Source organism: Tachypleus tridentatus, chromosome 11, assembly GCF_004210375.1.
Source record: "Tachypleus tridentatus isolate NWPU-2018 chromosome 11, ASM421037v1, whole genome shotgun sequence".
Taxonomy (NCBI): domain Eukaryota; kingdom Metazoa; phylum Arthropoda; class Merostomata; order Xiphosura; family Limulidae; genus Tachypleus; species Tachypleus tridentatus.
The window spans coordinates 57,153,345-57,176,167 of NC_134835.1; the positions used below are offsets into that span (position 1 = coordinate 57,153,345).

The window sequence follows — 22,823 nt, forward strand, 5'->3', positions numbered from 1 at the left end:
TAAAACAGTTTGTAGGTGTGTTTGACAAATTCTATAGTAGCAAAAAAACATTGGACTGTCATATATGCTCCAGTTTTTGTGTAAATTGCAAAGCTTTTGAAACATTAACATTTTAACTTTTCAGACAGAGCCAGTGATGACACTATGGCAATAGTCACTGCACATGTGGAGTTTGATCGAGAAGAGAAAAAAGAGTATCACGTACCCATTGTTATCAAGGATAGTGGGTTTCCACCAAAAACAGGAACTAGCACATTGACTGTAGTTATTGGAGATGAGAATGATAATTTAATGTTTCCTGGTCATAAGGATGTTTTGGTGTATGGCATCAAAGGTTTGTTTTGTGTAAGGCAATTGCAAGTTAAGATTTTCATTATTATTTTGTCAAAATCCACAGTATTGACTAAGGCATGTTTTGAAGTTGTGTTCCCATATTATGTGCTAATTTTTGTATGTGGTTGCATAAATTCATAAAATCCATCTTTAATAGGTGACACTTACATTACTAATTGAAAGTGACTTGTTTTTACTTAAAGTAATTTTATGAAGATATAGATCACCATTTCTTTTCCAAGTGTTTTTTTTTATTTCCAGTTACAATATTTTTCAATAACATAGGTAAATTTCAGTTCAAGAAATCCAATAACTTGAGTGCTTTTGAAGAGAAGACCTTCCTCTTTTATGGGTGAATTAAAAAATAAACGTAGGTGTATTTACTGTACAGGGGTATATCAAACTTTTTATAGCACATTGGGAAAGTTAGGGCTGACTAGACTGTCAAAGGGTTCCAGTGGTAGTGCTTCTATTGGAATAATAGAAAAATTAAAATATACAATGTCTGTGTGCTTTCTTAATATCTGTTTCATCTGTTTAATGAAAACTGTGTTTTGTTTTTGGGAGAGTGAGTTATATGTGAAAATTTAAGCATTTAGTTAAACATTTTATCACAATTTAGGTAACAGTTGTTACAAAAAGCAAAAGACCACCCATTATCTGCTTTCAACATCTGCAATTTGATAAATGAGTTTAACAATTTCTGTCATAATTTGTAGTCATTTTATATATGTCTGCAGTTTATAAATATTTTACAAATACTCCTTTAAATTTGCCCGTGTGCAGTGTTGAAATGATACACAAACAAAGCTGTTATACATTTTGCTTCTGTTTGCTAAATTAATTTCTGGAATCATCCATCTGAGCAACTGGGAAGGAATCCAACATCAGAAAGCACCTCATTTTATCATGTTTCTTATATATAACTTAAGTGTTTTGCATTATCATAAATATTATTAATGAGGATAAATTTATAATAAACATCAGGTGCAATCCCTTCAACATCTGTGGGAAGGGTACATGTTGAAGACCTAGATGACTGGGACCTTTCTGACAAGGTGTTTGCCTGGGAAAACAATGTTCCTCACCCAAACTTTGAGCTTGACCAAAATTCAGGTGTCATAAAAATGAAGAATATCACATCAGGGACCAGTGCCTTTTTGATCTTCAGTGTGTTTGACTACAAGCATGCAAAAGAAGTGAAAGCTACTGTTAATGTCACAGTGCAAGAAATATCAGAAGAAGCAATTTACAATTCTGGTTCTATTAGAATTTATGGTAAATCCATAGAATCATAAAAATAGTGATATCAAAATTTATGTTATTTTGTCAGATTTTAATTATTTGGTATGTCAGTTTATAAAATTATGATTAACATTGCTGAAAAAAGTTTCATTTATTACTAAAATTTTAAATCTAATGGAGTTTGTAATTTATTAGCCATGTGAAAATATTTTCCTGTTAACCATATAAAATCTAGGTGAAGACAAATGCAAGATCATAATTATATAAGGCTAGGAAGACAAATGTTAATATTTATCTCACTTTGTCACATTTATTTTACAAAATTATAGATTTTTATCAGTAAATTGAAGCAAATATCTTACTGGCTGTTACCCTGTAAATATATTTTATCCCTGTTAAAATATTTTAGAACTCTATAAGTATTCAAGCGAATATTTAAATATATAAAATTGTCAGTGAATGTTTTATAATATATCTAATCTTAATAAATATTCCTCTTGCCTCAGGTACTTCGGCTGAAGATTTTATTAGAATTTTAAGTTGGAAAGACTACTCCATTATGCAGAGTAAATACAATAAATTCCAAGATGTGATAGCTGAGCTTCTAGGAATCAGTAGAAGAAAAGTACATATATTCACTGCATATCCCAAACAAGAAAAGCCCCCAATTACTGATGTCAGATTTGCTGCATATGATTCTTCATATTATAAGGCTAGCATGTTAGATGGAACTGTTTCTCTTAATCGAGAGCTGGTGAGTTTCATTATTATTGTTTTGTAGTAGTAAGTTAAGCCTTTAACAGTTTTAGTTACTTTTAACACCTTACACTAAATAAAACAACTTATTTAGAAGGGAAAATATTCTATCCAATTTGAGACAGTATTTTATAATACTAGTGCAGAAATTTCATGTTTTACAACGTATCACACATTCAAATATATATCACAGATCTTCATATGTACATTCATTTACTCTATAAAGGTAATTTTTGAGCTTTGAACAAGATTTTTATCTATAAGAACAAGGTAGGCTATATATATAAAGTGTTACTTAGTTCTTAGAGTGTTTTCATATTATTTTTCCTAATGCAACTACAAAAACTTAGTATTACAGTATTAAGCTGAAAACTTACTTTGGAGCATAAGAAATTAAGTAGTCAGTATTTAATAAGTGCTTAGCTAACCTTATCCGTGTAAAAAGCAAATATTATATTTGCAATAATTTCATAAGTTAGAAACAAAGATATCTCTACATATGTGTGTATATTGGTACATTTTTCAAATGTTCAGCACTTAGTATTACAGTATTAAGTGGAAAACGTAATTTGGAGCATAAGAAATTAAGTAGTCAGTATTTAATAAGTGCAAATATTATATTTGCAACAATTTCATAAGTTAGAAACAAAGATATCTCTACATATGTGTGTATATTGGTACATTTTTCAAATGTTCAGCACTTAGTTAACATAAGTTTGATTTGAACCATATTTTCAACTATAGGCTATAACATCACAGTTTTTCCATCCTCTAAACTAAACTAAAACTATTAGATAAATTTTGTTTTAAATCTCAAAACCAGCCCTTATTAATCATATAGTTGATATGCTTTTTCTCTTAAACTCACTTAAACTTTTTGTCTTCACAACATCTGAACACAACCCATTCCAGAGACTGAACACTATTATAAAAATAAAATCTTAGCTGAAGATGAATTCTATCTTTCCAAACTTTATATTTATGTCTACTAGTCGTACTCTGGTCACCATTAAGTATGAAAAAGATGATGCATCAACATTATCAATTATCTTTACCATCTTAATCAACCAATCAGATACCCTTTAACTTTTATTTTTTCAAGACAAAACAATTTAAAAGATTGTAACTTTTCATTGTACGACAACCCCTCCACCCTAAGCACCATTTTAGTAACCCTGTGCTGAATCATTTCCAACAATTCAATTTTCTTCCTGAGGTAACAAACCAAAGGCTGCATCAATACAATACTCCAAATGTGGCCTAATCAGTGACCTTCACAAAGAAATTATAACCTCCTTAGGCTTGTATTCAGTATTTCTGTAGATACAACGTAAAATACTATTTTCCCTACCACTAGTAACAATACACTGTTTGGGGGGCTTAAGAAAACGATCAACCATTATATCAAGATCCCTTTCTTTCATGATACTGTTGAGATTATTTCCATCCAAATTTTACTTATAATTCAAATTATAATAACCCACATGATATCTTATATTTATTGTAATTAAAACCCATCTGTCATTTATTAATGCAATCACTATATGGTATAAATCCTTTATAATAGCAGCATTTTCTTCACAGCCAAAAAGACCCAAGGCCTTGATATCAACAGAAAATGTAAACATACTCTAGAAACTTCTTAATCCTGATTCAGTGATTGCTTTCAGCCATTTATGTGTTTATACATAATTGATTTTGGTGGCTAGTCTTTGAATTATGTTTTGGAATTGGTTTGGACTAGGTGATTCACATGAAACAGGCATTTACCTTGTTTATTCCAGTAATTTTAATATCAGTTTGTTGAATCAAGATCATGGTAAGGATTAATTGAAGAATTGTAAAGCTGAGAAATGAAATATATCCAAAGTGCAGCAAGATATTGTTCACTGTTATTTCAAACTTCAGACAACACTTGACAAGAATAACAATAACATTTTCTCCACTACTAGAAAAAAAAAAATGTATCTGTTTCTGAGTAATTTGATGATACCAATTCTGAAGGTTATTTTGAGAATTACTGATCGTTTCTAGTCTTCAAGTTATAAGTGATTTATTCAAAGTATTGTGAAGATAACTTCTTTAATAACATTATTTATTGATTGAAAACAGCATTTAAGAATTTTCAAAAACAGTACATAGTAATAAAACCAGTTTAAAAAAGCAATGAATGCAATAAGATTATAAACTGAAAATTCATTCACACTATGTTCAAAACTTTCATCGTGGTATTATGTTGTTTTCATTACAAAATACCTCCTTGACTTGTAAAGCCATTTGTGTATGTTCTTAGTTTTATGCTACAAGAAACAACAGTAACCTCCCATCATTGGTGGAAGTGCACACCATGCTCATCGCTCACTACATCTTGATCATTTGGAAAGTAGTTAATTAGGAGAATAAGAAACACATCTTTAATGACATCCTAGACTTTATTTTCCTGCAATTCTTGATGATATCATCAATCATCACAACATAGTTTTCATCTCTTTAATTTCCTAAGAAATATTTAATAACAAGTTTGAATGATTTCCAGGCAATAAGTTCTTTCAGATTAAGTACCGTTTTAAAATCATCATCCATCAGCAGTTCCCAAATCTATGACCCAACAAAGACACCTCCTTCCATTTTTGCTACACTGGTTTTTAAATACTAGTCAGATAGATAACTGAAACCATTACTAGTTTTGTTCTTTCCTTTGACAAAATTCTTCATGAGTCCCAGTTTAATGTGAAATGGGAAAAGAAACACCTTTCGTTAATACTAAATGATTATGCTCAATATTCTGTTTCCCTGGTACATAATTATCTCTCTTTGGCCATTCCTTCTTTTTAAAAGGATTTTTGTCATCTTGGCTGTCCCAGAGACACAACAAGCAACAATGTTTGGTATATCCACTCTGCAGGTCAAACAGAAGTGCAACAACTTTTAGTTATCACAAATGTTCCACCTATAGTGATCATATTTGATGGCCTCAAATATAACCTACATGCTTTGATAAGTTTCCTTCATGTTCACAGCATGAGCAGCAGTAATTGATGGCTTGGTGTTCTCATTGTACAAAAGTACAGGCTTGAAGCTAACTTTGGATGAATCAATAAAAATAGTCTTCATCCTTGAGAATGATATTCTCAAGTACCTAATTCTTGCATTAGTGCATCAACATTTGTACAGAAACACAAAGTATCTTGCTAACTATAGTGAGAAGCAAGACTATAATAGCAAATTTGATAAGTTGAAACTCTTGTACCTATAGCTAATAAATTTATTTCTGCTTTGGTTGAGAGAAGTTATGAATCAGATCATTTAGCTCTTCTTCTGTGATTAAATAAAGCAGTTTGTATTGAGGAGCTACAGGGATAGAATTACAAGATAAAGAGGATGAATGTGATTCAATGTCTTCTTCACAGGATAGCCCCCTGTTTCTCAATCTGCTGATGGATGTGGCACTAGAGGACCATTCCCATGAGGTATTGGTTCTGTTGTAGATGTAATATCTTGATATTTAATATATTCTTTAGTTTTGCCAAAATATCCAGAAACATTAACCATGCAAAATAATGGTCAGTTAGATGATCTTTGGACCCTATCATATCATGGGAAGTGAATGGCATTGGCAAACTTGCTCTCTACTTATTCAACCACTTAATCAAGTATGTCTAAAACTACAAAAAAACACATGTGAAGCCCAGTTTGTTTGTTTTTTTGTTTCCAACTTTACATCCAAAATAGTGATAGTAATGCACCTTTCCCTCTTGTGTGTTTTTTTTTTCAAGAAATTGTAATATATTTTCCACAAATGTAACAGAAATTGTTCGAGTGATATTTGCACTTTGGACTTTACATGAGCTGTGAACTGGAGGTAGCCAACATTTCAAATTATTATCTAAAAAATATAAAATAATTTACATTTCCACAAGTAAAGTTTAAAATATTTTGAACAACTTGGTTGTGCAGAATTTAATCATATCACGGGTATGATACAGGGAAGAAAATTGAACTTTGTTTGACTGAGTACAGAATGAGGAGAAGTGACCAACTGAATGAGTGAGAGGCAACTCGGAGAGAAGCATCTGACTTTGCTACTTTTATGCTTGGTTGAAGGTCTTCTTGAATATTTTAGCAAACTGAACACTTCAGAATTCAGAATTTCCAGGTGAAACAGATGAGCATGGGAATGAAGCAAAAGTGATGTAATTTGATTCAATTACATGAAGAACAAAAAAGCATATACAAACAATATATATTTGATATATTGAACAATCCATTCAACATTTAAATTCATCGAAAATATATGCCTTTTATCTATTAAACTGCCCATGTAAATTTAATTTTATAGCATAAACCTCTTATTGAGTTGAATGTGTGTAGTATTTCACATAGTGCTAATAAAATATTTGTGTATTACAATAACTCAAAATCTAGAGATGATGGATAAATTTTGACTGCAATTTTGATATCAACATCATCAAATTACCACAAATAACTTGTGTCTTATCCAACAGCAAAGTTTTTTTGTTGTTCAGTGTAATCTAAAACAAACATAGTTTCTTATAGAAGTATCCAAAAGCTACAGAGTCACTACAAAATTAAAGTAATAATTACCTTCATAATAATGCATACAGTCAATAAACTGTTTTTGACTTTGTTGTTTACCTTGTGGTATTATTTTTCTTCCCAATCAAGCTATTTTATATGAGGCTTTGCTTGACAGATCCAGGTACATACTTTTTACAATACATAATATTTAGCTGATAGACATTAATGAAGCTGCATATTATAATTGTATAATGACTGAAATAATCATAAATTTCAGCCTTCCATAGCCAGTATAAAATGCACTTATATTCATGCATATTTGTATAATTTTCTAAGTTTTTTTATATACATGTTTTATTTGTAGTTTTGAATTGTTGTTAACCAAATATTAAAATGCTGTAAACTTACTAGTATGAAACTGGCCTAATATTTGTCCACCCCTCTAAGGAGGGATGAATCCATCTCAAGGGGTGATGCAAATATTTAAGAAAATTGGTATGAGCTTTCTGTTTTTTCCTTCTCTGTGAATGCTGTGTGATATAAATTGTGACATATGCAACATTGGATTCTAGTACAAAACATTTTAAATTTCCTTCTGAATTTAAGTGGTTGGTGAGAATTTTCTTGTCATATGTGATGTTTTAAGGAATGATTTCCCTTGTTCTTGGCAGACAGTATAGTTTCTACAGAGCAACAAAACTAGCCAATCTGATATATGGATACTTTGTAGAATAGTTAGGAATAAATATTTTGTTCATTTGTTTACTTGCGTTTGTTTATTTTATTTCTTTGTTGTACAAAATTAGTTTATTCTTTGCATAATATTTCTGAACTTGCATTTTGCAGATAATTTTAACTTCACTGCTCGATGCCAGTGAACTAAATAATACAACATTGACCAAACATGGGTGCTACAAGTTTTTTGGAACTGTTAACTCCAATTTTTTTTTAAGTACTACTGTACACCTACTAAAATTTGTTGAAGTTCAGTTGGCATTCAAAACAACTGCCAACATGCCCAGGTCTGGTCGTCCAGGCAAGTTCACCCTGAGAGCAGACTACAAGATGCTAAAAGAGGTCTCTAAACACCCTAACATGTCATCACGAGACCTACAGCAGGCTCTGGCAAACTTCAGTCTGGCCTTGATGTTTCTCTTAGAGAGCAAAGGTTTCCTCCTTGCACACCTCCCATGCAAGTTAAAATTGTGCAGTCTCTTTCTGATTGTAGAGGCATGCACTTTTACATCAACAGTAGTCAGAGCCTGCTGTAGGTCCCGTGATGACATGTTAGGGTGTTTGGAGACCTCTTTTAGCATCTTGCTGTCTGCTCTTGGGGTGAACTTGCTTGGACGACCAAACCTGGGCATGTTGGCAATTGTTTTGAAAGCCCTCCACTTGTTGACTATTTTCCAGACAGTGGAATGGCTGATTTCAAAATCTTTTGTGATCTTTTTAAATCCCTTACCAGACTCATAAGCTGCTACAATTTTCTTTCTGAAGGCCTCAGACAGCTCTTTTACTCTCACCATGGTGCTCACTCTCACTTCAACAGTCAGGAGCACACCAAACTAAATGTCTGAGGTTTAAATAGGGCATGCCTCATTCAAAATGCTCAGTAACGATCTTCAAATCATGTGCACCTGGTGTGATACACTTGTGTGTGAGATGAGCCATTTTAAGTGGGAATAAATGTGGGGGTGTCCTAACTTTTCCTCAGTTAGAATATGCATTTTTGTAGAATTACATTTACAGAAGATCTTAAAAAGTCTTTTCTTCAGTTTTACTTGTTTAGTTATATTCCTATAACCTCTCAGTATTGTTAAAATTGAGATTAAATATCTATATATCCAAAAATGTTACAAAAATACGCAGGCTTTCATAGGGTGTCCTTACTTTTTCACATGACTGTAGTTTTTGTTTTTTCCTGGTCAGGTGTTATTTCTAAAATCACCAATTCTAACCTCATATTTTATTAACACATATCATTTGAAAATTTGTTTTTACACAAGCCCATAGTATTTGTATAATCTGTCTGTAATAAAATATCAAAGATAGATAGTTTAGAGAACCATTATATAAAACAAGCTCTGACTGGCTTTCTGATTTGACTGTACAAGTATTTATTTAAATTACAATGAAAATTAGTCTGATATTATTTTTTAATACAGCAGTAATAAGGTCTTAATGATGCCACATTAACAAATAAAAATTTTTTTATTCAGTTTACTAGTATGATATAATTTATTTTTGATGTTTCTTATTTCAGATTCAGAGAAGAGTTGGCATCAACATCACCATGGTTGGAATTAATGAATGTTTGATTGAAAATCTAAATTGCAAGAATAGCTGTACAAACAAATTAATAGTTGATCCTCAACCAACTGTTGTGAATGCTAATCGGACTTCATTTGTAAGTGTAAATAGCTGGATCAAACACATTTGTGTATGTGGTGCAAGAGATTTTTCTGAAAACGAAACTTGTAAACAGCAACCTCCTCCTTGCTTTAATAATGGTAGATGCATTGATAACCCTAGTGGAGTCAGGTAAGTTATATTATTGTTTTAATTGCTGCTTAAATACAACTTTTACAGAACCATTTTAGCAAGTAAGAAAATAAGAAAAAATTATTAAGCATCCCGTAAAGTTGAAGTGTAGCTGCTCTGAATTCTGTAATATTTTACAATTTGATTTATAAAACTGATGCAATAAACTTATTATTATTTCTTGTTTTTTCTTAATAAAATTGTAAACACTATGTTTATATTAAACATTATTATAATGTTTATGTTTTAATGAATATTATTTTCCTTAGTAAATGTGTTTATGTATTTCATTTTTACATGTTTTAAACATGTTTATTGAATTGTAACACTTTTAATTGTTTAAGGATGTTCAGTTTTTGTTGGCAATTTAGAAATGTACAATTTAAGTTCTGTTATTGTATTTTTCATTTGGCTCTGAACAGTTATACACATACATACACAATCTTTGCAAGTTTTTCACTCAGTGACATTTGTAATAACGTTTGAAAGAAATTAATGCAATTAAATAAGCAGTTGAGTGTAATATCACTTTAATCGTTATACAGTGTTTTCAAACAAAGATATGTACTGTATATTATTTTGACAGAATTCACATCTCTACTTCATCAGCATGGGTAATATTTTTGTGTAATGCTTATATTTCAACATTAATAAAATTACCAACAAAAAAATTAATATTAATTCTAGTGTTCACCATTAACAATAATAAAACGTTTTAGTTTTTTTATTAAAATAAGCTTATATAAAGGTAAATAATTTATATATATATATATACATATATATTATGTTACAAGAGCTACATACTTCGTTCTAAGAAACATGTCTGAATTTACAAAAATATTTAAATTGTACAAAAATTCCAGGAAGAAATGATAGAACATCATAATTAAATATGTGCAGAAAAAATAATTTTACAGTGTTGTGTAATATAGTTTTCTTTTTTTAATGAATTTATCTAATCCATGACATCAAACTTAAAAATGTTTCCTGTAATGTTGACTTTAGTAGAATGATCAGTGACTGATAATGGATAAATTTTGACCTTTATATTTATTACTACTAAAGCCCTATGCAAGTTAAGCTAAGAACATATAAATGGAAAACCTTGCAAAGAAGATTGAACTATTTTAATTATTTAACTTATGTATGTTTTCATTACAATTGCAAATGTTCATGTTTAAGTTAATCCAACCTAGTCAAATTCATTGATTAGTAAGATAATTTCTTTTTTTGGCCAAGATTCTGCAGAAAACCCATGTGTGTATGTTGTTAAGGAACAAATAATATTACAATGACTTCTTTATTATGCTCCAGTTAGTCAGCAGAATGTTTACAGACTTACAACTTTAAAAACTAGGGTTGGGGTTTGATTCCCTATGGTAGACAGAGTGAAAATAGTCCATTATGTAATTGACACTAATTTCTTGGTCATATTGAAATTAAACTCTGATACTTTGTAGTTTAGTTTATGTAATTACTAGTGTTGTGTTCAGTAACAACAAAGTTGTAAGCTACTGAAAGGAAGCTAATGTTCACAAACTTGGAAGGAATTAATAATAAAGATATATGAACACTTTAGCTAATTAAAATATTTTATGTGAAATGAAATATTAATAAATAATAATTTATTCTATATATGGTGTTTTGAGTCCATTTTACTTCACCATATAATAAGCTAAATTAATTTAAAGATGTGAGTAATGTTATGGCATTTTGTCAAGTTCTTCGTTTGATATTATACAACAGACCAGCTGTTTAATGATTTTATATATACATAAATGTTATTTTTTTATTTTCCATTAGAGGTGAAATTGAAAAGAGAATATGTAATGTAGAGGCAATAATGCATTCCTTGATTGGCCATGCCCTCAGTAGCCTAAATTAATTTAGGTTACTATATGGTGCAGTAAAACAGACTGAAGCGCTATAGATATTCTGTACACTACACTATTATAAGAGGCCGAATGGTATTTCTTTGGTTTGCTGAGCCAAGCTGTGCTGATGAGCCTTGAATAATTAAAACTACAGTTTACAGCAAGAATACATCAAGTCAAGGAAGGCATTAGACCTCTGTGTAACAAATTCTCTTTTCATTTTAATATTTTGTGAAAAAGAAATCTTTATCATATATATATATATATATATATTGCATAATATTTTATTCATAATATATTGTCACTTAGAGTATATTTCATAAGTTAACAGCATGTGTGATATATCATGGTTATTTAGTTATTTAGAAATTATAGTTTTGGTTCATGTTTGACACTATGTAATAAATTTAAATATTTTAACACTCAATTTCATTGTAGTTAGAAAGTAAAAGGTCATTTGTTTAAAATATAAATTCTATGCCATAACACACTGTCTCAATAAAACAAATTATATGTTCCACAGTACATACATCAAATTAAATATATAAATAATACAGAACTTATCCTTATTTAGATGTAACTGTACTGGAAAAATGAATGGACCACAGTGTCAGATTACAACCATTTCTTTCAATGGTAGAGGTTGGGCATGGTTTTCCGTTTTGCAGCAGTGTGAAAATTCACATCTCAGTTTGGAGTTCATGACCCTGAAACCTAATGGTCTGCTGCTTTATAATGGACCTATCTCCAATCCAGAACCTCAAGAAATTGTTGTGCAAGACTTTTTGTCTATTGAGCTTCATAATGGAAAGCCTAGGCTCTTGATGGACTTTGGATCAGGGACTACAGAAGTTATAATAAATACAAAATTGCACTTCATGATGGAAAATGGCACAAATTAGATATATTTTGGGATAGAGAGGTATGCGATCTTAACACTCTTGTATATATATTATGCCTTTATACTGTTAATTGGTTCATGTAAATATTGTAAAGTACACTTTTAGTACATGTGCTAAGGTAGACTATAACATGTTCTTAATAGAAAACAGCTGTCACATAATAATTTAAATGATTGTGAATTTTTCTTCTACATCTTTAAGAAGTAATTACAAAAGTAAATGTAATATTAAAATTAACGCATAGTTTGATTAAAATCAAATATTTGTATCCATGTAAATTAGTTTTATTACAAATATAAAATCTAAATATGTTAGTCTTTTAAAAATTAGTTAGTGACTATTTCGTATTTGAGTAAGAATCACTGAGTTCATTTTTTGAATGGTTAGTCATGTGTCAAGAGACTGAAAATAGATAACCAAAAAGTATAAATCATAATATATGTTGGAAAAATGTAAAATCTGAAATTACATTTGGTTTTTAGAATTTATGATAACTGCTTATTAAAAGTATTTCTAGTTGACACATATGTTCATGTGGTAAATAAGGTGATTAAAGTTTCCATGCAGTAAAAAAAAAGAAATATAAAATCTTAAGTGAATTTTGTAGAAATTTAAAAATTACTCAAAATGCTGTGGATTTGTATAATTCGACTATGAAATTGACAGGAATATCATGTTTTTAGATCTATATAACAAAAAGGTGTTAAACACAAATAATTTTAAAAGAGTGTAATTATCTTGTGTTTAGGATTAATCTATAAATGTTTGATATTCATTTCAAAGTTATGTCTCTTGTCAATCGGCATTCAGTAATTTTTAAAGTGCAATTCAAGATATTTACATTAAATCAATTCTTTTTGTCTTGTTTAATTGCTCACATAAGCATTTCATTTCAATTTTTACATTATTAAGATGTGATGTGACGATTTCAGAAGATAAAACTCATTCACTGTAAATGTTTGTGTTGCTCAATTATATGTTTTTGTCCCAGAATATTCGAATCAGAGTAGATGACTGTATCCAAGCTGAGATCATTGACTCTGAAACACCAAAATTTAATAGTCCCAGTTGTGAGGGCCATGGAATCATTCCTCCTTTTAGTGAGTTCTTGAATGTAAATGCTCCCCTTCAAATAGGTGGAGTTCACCATAAAAAGCTAAACTTCAATTGGCAACACCATCACACTCAAGAAGGATTTAAAGGCTGCATAAGAAATGTATTTTATAATGGTGAGGTAATAAAATTTTTTATATATTCTTGTTATTGAAATTAAGTCTTGTATAAAACGTTTTTCTATGAAAATTCCATGTTATTCTATAAAGAATATTGACGAATTCCACATTAGTTTGAGTCAGATATGTTATTAACTTAAAACTTCATTTTAAATATAGTTCTTTAAAAAATGTTTATTTTAAGGAATGTTATAAACAATGTTACCTGTATACATCAATCTATTTTACAAACAAGTTTACTTTAAGAACTTTGACATAATAGACTTTCTTTATGTAAGAAGTTTACAGAACCATCTAATTTCAAACAATTTTCAGTTATCCATGTAAAATTTATTTGTCTACATTCAAAATATATTTGAATAAGATAAAACTCAAAATTTGAATGAAAATGTTATCAAAGTTTACCATGTAAAGTAAATAGATTATTATACATCGCTTTTGCTACTTGTTTTAGATAAAATGGTTAAAAAATAATATTTATTCTGTATATCTGAAGAGTTACAACCATAGAAACTAGGTTTCGATACTTGTGGTGGGCAGAGCACAGATAACCCTTTGTGTAACTTTGTTCTTAAACTACAAACAAACAAACATCCTCCCCCACATTGAAATTCTTAGATGTAAATGCTGTCTTTTATTATATTTTCAAATAAACTTTTTGTTAATAACTATTTATTTGAATCATATTTGTATTTATGAGTATTTTTATAATTATAATTAACCCATAATTTTGTAAAATTGTTAAACTTTTTTAGAGTTAATTATCTTTGATATGCTAGGTAAAATGCTTTAAGAAAAAGTATATTCACAGTCAGTCTAGTAATACCAAATAAAAGACAGTGTATGATTTATTTTTACTAGAATTAGTGGAACAGCACACCAGAAAAATTGGAATTTCCTTGTTTTACCACTCGGGATTATGCTGTATGAAGTGATCCCATTTTGTTATTAACTAAAACATGAACTCTGTTATTACTGTCTATCATAGTACAAATCTGTCAAAATATACTGCCACTTGTTTTGCAGAGTAGCTCTGTGCATAGTAAGAATTGGGCTCTATCCTTTCTGTTGCTCAACAAAATGTCCAAGAGTAGCTCAGCTGGATTCAGGTCACTCATTTTAACAGTCTAGATAATCTAAGTTAGGCATTTGCAATATCCATCAATGCAAGGATTGCAGCACTGTATTGAATGACATCATACAATAAGACAACACTGTTCTTATCACCAGTAGACCAAGTTCCACAAACTAAAACAGACCCAATTCAAGATACCACCACACCACTCTTAATGGTTAGGATGACACATTTGTACCCATTTGAAGAAATCAAAAAGTAGTCAGATTCATTGTTTTATATAATGGTTTCTTCTCATTTTTGTGCCTGTTTTTAATTCCTGAGGTACCATGAGAGCCAGATACCTGGTATTTACAAGCATAATGAACATAGAGATCATTCATTGCCCATAGTAGGTTATGCTTATAGTTCTGAGTTCTTTATGAAAGTTTTAGTGATGAATTTAATACTCAAGGTGTAGTTTCATTTCACTAAACATTTTGAACTTAAGAGAAAATAATTTTGGGCAGTTATATCAATGCTCCATATTAATATATACAGTAGTCTTATATTTCATCAATACAATGTCCGGATAGATGTGACTATCAGTAAGTAAGCTGAAACATTTTGGTTTTCATATGAATTATTATGCATTAGGCTGTTTCCTCACAGCATGTTGACTCCAAGCATCTTGTTGCAGCAGTTGCTGGCCTTAAAGAAAACTATATGCAGATGATACAGTTTGTTTTTTATCCTGTCTGATATCTACATGAAAAGTTTACACCTCTTTACCTTCTTTTCAGAACATTTGCTGTATGTTCCTTATTATTATATCTGTAATTAGACATACTTGTTATTTTAATTTTCATGGCTCTTTAAACATATTTTATTGTCCCTATAAATCCAAGTTTTGAAAAGAGGGATTAATGGTAATTATTAATGTTTAACTTAATAAATTAGGAACATTTGATTAATTTCAAACAAATCCTAGACCATATGATGTTATTATGATATCCAGCTGTATTATAATATTGAGCTACAAGCTGACCATATATATCTACCAATTATATTTCAAAACATAACTTTAGAATTGAGAGTTATGAATGTATTGCTCTTTGTAAAAATCTACTCCTCGTTCCCCAGTTTTATGGTATATAAATATATCATAATATAATCATGTGACCTGTACAGTTTATACACGAACAAATCAATTTCAGCTTTGATAATCACTTTAATATGTGCCCTAGAATGTTCAGATGACTTGATACTTGTAAATGCTACCCTCATCAAAATTATGGCTTATGTATCTTGGATATCACTACTGACCAGTACAATAACAGTTTCATACATTTTCTTTCCACTTCAGTTTCTTGTTGACTACCCATCTATTTCAGTGATATTTTCCAATAGATATATTTACCTAAAGTTTGTAGAAAATATTTTAAATACTATATAGACCTTGTTAGAAAAAAATTGCCATCAGTAAACAGAGAACAAGCCTGTTATGAAGCTTAAGCATTTGATAATTAATTTAAAATCTGTGGTCAACTGATGGACATTGTTCTTGTTTTAATAAACTTTATAACCATAAACATTTCATTGTATTTCTTTAAATATTACACAGTATTTATTCATTGTATTGATAGTTTGTACTACTAAATTTCGAACAAAGTAATACATATGTTCTTAAGTGAGTTTCTTAATGTATCACAACAAGTAGGAAACAAGAAAGGTGCTATGATGAATTCAGCATATAAACTCTCCTTATATTTTATATTTATTTGAAATGTGCAATGGAATTCACCAGTTCTTCCCATTGTAAAGCTTTATACTAGGAATTTGAGTAATTATAAGACTTAATAACCAGTTAAAAGAAATGATGGGGTTTAGACTTGCAAACAAATTTCTTTTGGACTGTAAATAAACATAAATTTTAAGAGTCATCATACCTACTTCCAAAACTTAATAATCTTAGCAAGCCCATAATTTATTGAAATGTACAAAATAGTCAGCAGTTCCATTTGTCAGCATAACTTCTATGGGTAGGTATCTTACCATTTTACACCATACAGATCAGGCAAATGACACTCTGAAAAATCATAATTTTGTCCAGGAAAAATCCTTCATATTTTCATTTATGCTTGGACAACTAAATGTGCTTTAAAAGGCTGTGACTGTTTGTTCACTAACTACACACTCTTGGCTAGTTGGATACTCTACAATATAGTGCTTAAACTGAAAGATTCAAATCACAGTGGTCTTAGCCTTTACCTATTCCCCCATCCAGGGGTTCATCAACTCTTTGTTTTATTCAGTACAGAGAGACATGTCACCAACAGTACTGATAACTAACTGTTGGGTTCTAGTCTAGTGAAGGAGGGGCTCTCTTGCCTAGTTTTTTTCCACTTTGATGACCATTTGCCACAGATATGTGAGTTATTTTGATTTTAACTGAGGGACTTGTCATGCAATTTCTTTCACCTCCTCATTTATCTCCGGTGCCTATTTTCTTTCCATTTCCTTGGGATCCTACCACCAATCAGCATCTGTCCAAACCAATACAAGATCTTCTTTTCTAACATACCATCATACCTGTCAATTACCCTTCTCCTGGTTTCATTCCAGGCTGTTAGAACCATCCAAGAAAACTGGAAACTGGCAACCTATAAGTTTCTCCTGTCTCATTCAATTTTTGGTTCTACCCCTTTTTACTATGGAGTCTTTTCTCTTCCTCAGCTGGGATTTTTCTCTGGATTTGTAGATGATAAAAGTAGATGTTGCAAATGCTTACTTTTTTATCCAGATATCTCATCTGTTGAGACACTATCTTCAGTTTTTTCATCATGGGGCAACTCATCAATTTTGTGCCCTGCCCTTTGGACTTGATTTGGCACTATATATCATTTGTTGGGTGATCAAAGTATTTGCATGACATTTACAAGTTGCACTTCCATAATTACATAGATGGCTGGCTTTTGTTAGTTCATTCTGAACAGGAATAAGCCCATCACACTCATTGGATGCTCATGGAGGCAGCTAATGTGGACTGATTAATAAAATTGGAAAAGTCAATCCTTATACCTACCCTGTATCATGTCCATTTGGATGGGTTTTTTCAACATTCATCTTATTTGGCCCAAACTTCTTATCTTTGACTTTCTTTGATGGAGCTTTCAGTTCTACATGCCCTCACTACATGCTTAGTTACAGTATGTGAAGTTTTGTTGTTTTTGGGGAAGCTTTTATCCCTTTAGCAGAACTTGTATGTGGACTCTTCAATGGACTCTACATGACCAATGGAATCTTGTATGGGATTCATTGGAAGCTCTTATTTTCTTCCTCCTTCCCATGTAGACAATCTGCATTTGTAGTTGAACAAGAACAGCACAATAAATGTTGTACAGCTTCCTCCACCTCATCCAGATTTGCATCTGTGAGCAGATGCAAATCTCCAGAATTGAGGAGTATGGGTGCATCAGCTCACACGTCAACAGGCGTTCTCCCTCCTCTCCCTGATACAAGATCATGGATAAATCAGTAAGAAGCTTCAGGTCAGTGGTCTCCAACCAAAAAATCTTACTATATCAACATCCTGGAGCTTCTGGTTATATGTTGTGCCTTGGATCATCTTCTTCATCTTGTCAAAAATCATCTATTCATGATCCATTCTGACAGTTCTACGGTGATAACTTGTCTCAGTCACCAAGGCAGCACTCATTATTGTTGTCTTGGGGGTAGCACATGCTAAGTATTCATATCATTGTGTGTCATATTCCAGGTGCATTCAGTCTTGTTTCAAATTGGCTTTCCTCTCCAGACCAAGTGTATCTGATGGGAAGGTCTTTTGATTCTTGTGTTATCCAGTGGTTAAGTTTTTACTGGGATATTCCTCACCTGGATACATTTTCCACATCCCTCAGTACCAAATTACTTCTGTTATGGTCTCTGGTTCTTCAGCCTTTTGCTTTCACTGTTAATGCTTTCAGTCAAGATTGGACAAACAAATACCTGTATGTTTATCCTCCCATCTGTCTTCTTCACAAATTGATCTGAATCATCCATGCCACTCTCTGTCAAGTCCATCTGATTGCTTCTTACTGTATGGCACAACTCTGGTTCCTGTGGCTGCCCCACCTCCAACCTGCCCCTGCATTACCTATTCCTCTTACATCAACCTCAGTCAGTGATGTTTCATCCAGCCCTTTCTAAGTAACAAAGTAAATGAAAAATTAAATCATACAACAAAACCAATTATATTGTTATTCTAATTAAAATATAGCCAAGTTAATTCTAATTAAAAAATATGCATACACACTAAACATATTATGAAGTGTGCTAACACAATCCAACTTTAATTTATCTTTGTCACTTTAGAAAGAGTATGTTATAAAGTGGGGAATAGGAAGTAATAAGCTTAAATCCTCAGTACTAGTTGAACAGTAAACCCAGTAAGAACTGAAAAAACTCAATAAGTATTAATAATACTGTCATAAAGGTTTTATTTTTCACTTAGTAATTACTTTTAAGTGGAGTAAAGAAAAATGTATAATAATATGTTAATGTTAAATGTATATCATACTTTTATTTAGAAAATTTCCAACATTAGATTTTTCCCACAATATAAAAGCACCCACCCATGCACCAATCCCTAAAAGTTTAGATAAGTTTCTGTGTTAACCTTATGAGCATGGGTGGGGTTCAAAATGTTCATTACCTGACCTACAGAGTACCATTCAATGTGGTGACGTGCATTTGTTATCAGAGCCATCAACATATTATGTTACCTGTCATTACTGATTTTGCAACAATTTATGTTATAGTAGAGAAAATACAAGATACAATATAAAAAATATACTAAAACAATTTTAACTATACATTTAGGAGGCTTTAGAAGCTGTGAAAATGCAACTTTCACAATGATAAAAGTGTTCGTATTCTTCACATTATATTCACTCTGCACCCTAATTTGTGAGAGGCTGAGCCATACTATCTTTGGAATTTCACAAACAAATTTTTAATATAAAAAGTAATAACCCATATGATTGTTTATGTATGACGGACTTATATAGTTGGCCAAAAAACCTTCAATATGTCATGAAAAGATGCATTTCTTATTTTTAGGATTTATATTGTCAACTCTACTTATCCAATATGGGATCAGTTCAATGGATTGACTCTATTCACATTTGTATAATATTGTCTTCTTTAAAGTACATTTATGAATTTTTTTCATATTGGCACCAATTTGATTTAAACAATTTAAAATAAAATTCTAACAGCTATACGTGATTTGTTTTGCAGATTTATGACCTTGGAAACCCTAGTAATTCTGAAGGTAGCCAACCTAAGTGTCCACCAGCAGATGATAGGTGTAATTCTAACAGCATCACATCCTTTTGTGGTCATGGCAGTTGTGAGGGTACTTATCATGCAGCTCGATGTGTATGTGATCCTGGATGGCATGGAGTACATTGTAACCTACGTATGTTTTCTAAAAATTAATTTATTTACCCATGATGAAGGAAGATGAATCTCTTTGTTATCAATTAATTGAATTGAGATGTATATTTTATTATATACTTAAACATTATATATGTTTAATCCATTATTATCTGCTTGCATTTGCATGTAAACTAACATGTTCTCAATGAATATCAAAAAATATAAAGTTAAAAACTACAACGTACACTCTTTAGCCACTTTATTAGGTCAGACCCCTTTTATCTCCAGAACAGCCTGAATTGTTTGTGGCATGGATTTAACAAGATGCTGGAAACATTCCTTGGGGATTTTGGTCCATGTTGACTTGATAACATCATAAAGTTCTTGCAGGTTTATCAACCACACATTCATGCTGTGAACCTTTTGTTCCACCTCATCCTAAAGATTCTCTATTGAATTGAGATCTGGGGACTGTGCAAGCCATTATAGTACACTAATGTTACTGTCGTGTTCAGGAAACCAGCTCAAGATGATGTGTGCATTGTGACATGGTGCACTATTCTGCTGAAAGCAGCCACTGGAAAATGGGTAGACTGTGGCCATAAAGGGATGCATGTGGTCAGCAACAATGCTTATGTACGCTATGGCATTCAAATGATGCTCAAATGTTATTAAAATGCTTAATGTCTTTTTAAGAAAACATTCTTCACACCATTAAAACACCATCACCAGTCTGTACCATTGACATAAGGCAAGATGGATTCACGGAGAATTCATGCTGTCTATGCCAAATTCATCAGACCAGACAACGTTTTTTCCAATCTTCAGTTGTCCAGTTTTGGCAATTACGTGCCCACTGTATTCTCAGCTTCTTGTTCTTAGCTAACAGGAGTGGAACCCAACGTGGTATTCTGCTGTTTTAGCCCATCCACTTCAAGATTCAATGTGTTGTGCATTCAGAGATGCTCTTCTGCACACCAGTGTTGTAAAGAGTGGTTATTTGAGTATTTGTGGCCTTCCTGTCAACTTGAACGAGTATGGCCATTCTCTTCTGACCTCTCTCATTAACAAGGTGTTTTTGCCCACAGAAGTTCCACTCATTGGATTTTCAGTCCTCTGTTCATGAACTCACATGAACACTTGAAGACAGCATTTAGAAGTTATCAGTTCCAAGTTGGTAAAGAACATACTTTATGAGTCCAGCTTTAGGTTCAGAATACCTTTGTTAGCTTCATAGTTGTCAGTGCTGCTTATTTCATATTTTATAGAGATCTTCAGAATTAACAGAAGTAAAGCAGGGTGCCTCTACTTCTTTATAGATAAGTGAAGGCTTCAGATATGTTAGTTGTAGCAGACAAACTGATGTTGTGAAATCCCAAAATTTTGAGTTTGAAAATAAGCAGTATGTTCTCAGTGACACTGATTCATTATTTCTGTTCCTTTAATAAATATTGCTCATAAAATGTAGCTAAAATTTTGAGGTTAATATTAATTTATTTATTTTTGAAATATTTTGTATTCTTTATGTTTCAAACCAGAACAATAATTGTACTCACTAAGACATTTAGTGGTAAACACTGGAAACTCTTAGATTTGTGTTTTGAACATTTTTTCTTGACTTTTAGTATATAATGTAATTATAGTTTGTTGTCTTTTTCATCAGTTTTGCCTGTTATGAATCTTTTTTTCCTCTACTAGATGCTTAAAAAGTGATTATTTAAATTATTTTAAATATCTATTACCAAACATTTATTGACATTAAAATTATTTTTATTCATTCATTGGTTTGGATGCTTTTATAACATTTAAGCCTTGTACATCAATGTGTCTTTTTACAGAAAATTAAAAATTCGTTTTTCAGCTACTCAAGCTAAAATGTTCCAACAAAGCAGCTATATAAAATATGCCTTGTCCTTTGAACCTGATTCTTACAAGACTGACATCCAGCTTATGTTTCGTACCCGACAACATTATGGAGAACTCTTCCGGGCTATGGGTAAACATGGTCATGAATACTTCATTTTAGAGGTATGTTTTTTTAATTAGAACTATTTACTATATGCAAATATTTATAAAACTTTAAACTGTGTTCTGTCATGGAAATTTCTTAAAATATGTAATCAAGAAACAGAGTGAATTCTTATTTTATTAGAAAAGATAACATTTAAGTTAGAACTTTTTCTGTAGCGTAGTTAAAACTGTCATTTGCACTTGTCTTAAATATCATAAATCTTAGATATACTTTTTAATATCAGTTGTTAATAATAATAATATTAAAAATTTTTAACATATGCATCATGATCATCTTCTAACAATTCAAGGAAAAGTATTGTAATAATTTTAGAAAATTAAATTATTATTTCTTAAGTGGAAAAATGTAGTGATTGGTGGAATTATTTATAAGCATAGATATTGATACATATAAAGGTTCTAAAATTCTTTGTGTAGTGAAAACTAAAGTATATGACTTCCTAATATCTGATATTTTAATTGCCTTTTTGTTTTGTCTTTGGATTATTTCTTATTCTTTATTTAACACTCTCATTTGGAATTCATGTTTGATCCTGAAATGTCATATATCATTTTGGTTTTTATTAAAATCGATCATTATGATGTATATACTAATATACATATACTATTGATGTTTAATCCTGAAATGTGATATATCATTTTGTTTTTTATTAAAATCTGTCATTATGATATGTATACTAATACACATATACTAATTTAACTCATGAGAAATACATGGTTGCAATAGTATAGAAGTGACTAAGTAGCTGCCAGTGGCCGTTAATACCAACTATACATTTCCTGATAGCTACATTGTGAAGTCAAATTTGATTTAGATTGAACAAAAACTGTAGGCACAAAAGGCAGATATTAAGCCTAGAAATAATTTTAG

At 31.0% G+C, this 22,823-nt stretch overlaps 1 pseudogene across 1 annotated transcript in view; it reads left to right on the forward strand.

The window, feature by feature from the left end:
* Positions 1–22,823, forward strand: part of LOC143232212 (neural-cadherin-like) — a 97,744-nt pseudogene that overhangs the window by 67,947 nt on the left and 6,974 nt on the right. Inside the window, exons 11-18 of the transcript XR_013017435.1 lie at positions 125–334; positions 1,321–1,611; positions 2,085–2,332; positions 9,140–9,417; positions 11,866–12,213; positions 13,185–13,427; positions 19,781–19,961; positions 21,783–21,949. The product of XR_013017435.1 is annotated as a neural-cadherin-like (transcript). The remainder of the gene's footprint in view (positions 1–124; positions 335–1,320; positions 1,612–2,084; positions 2,333–9,139; positions 9,418–11,865; positions 12,214–13,184; positions 13,428–19,780; positions 19,962–21,782; positions 21,950–22,823) is intronic.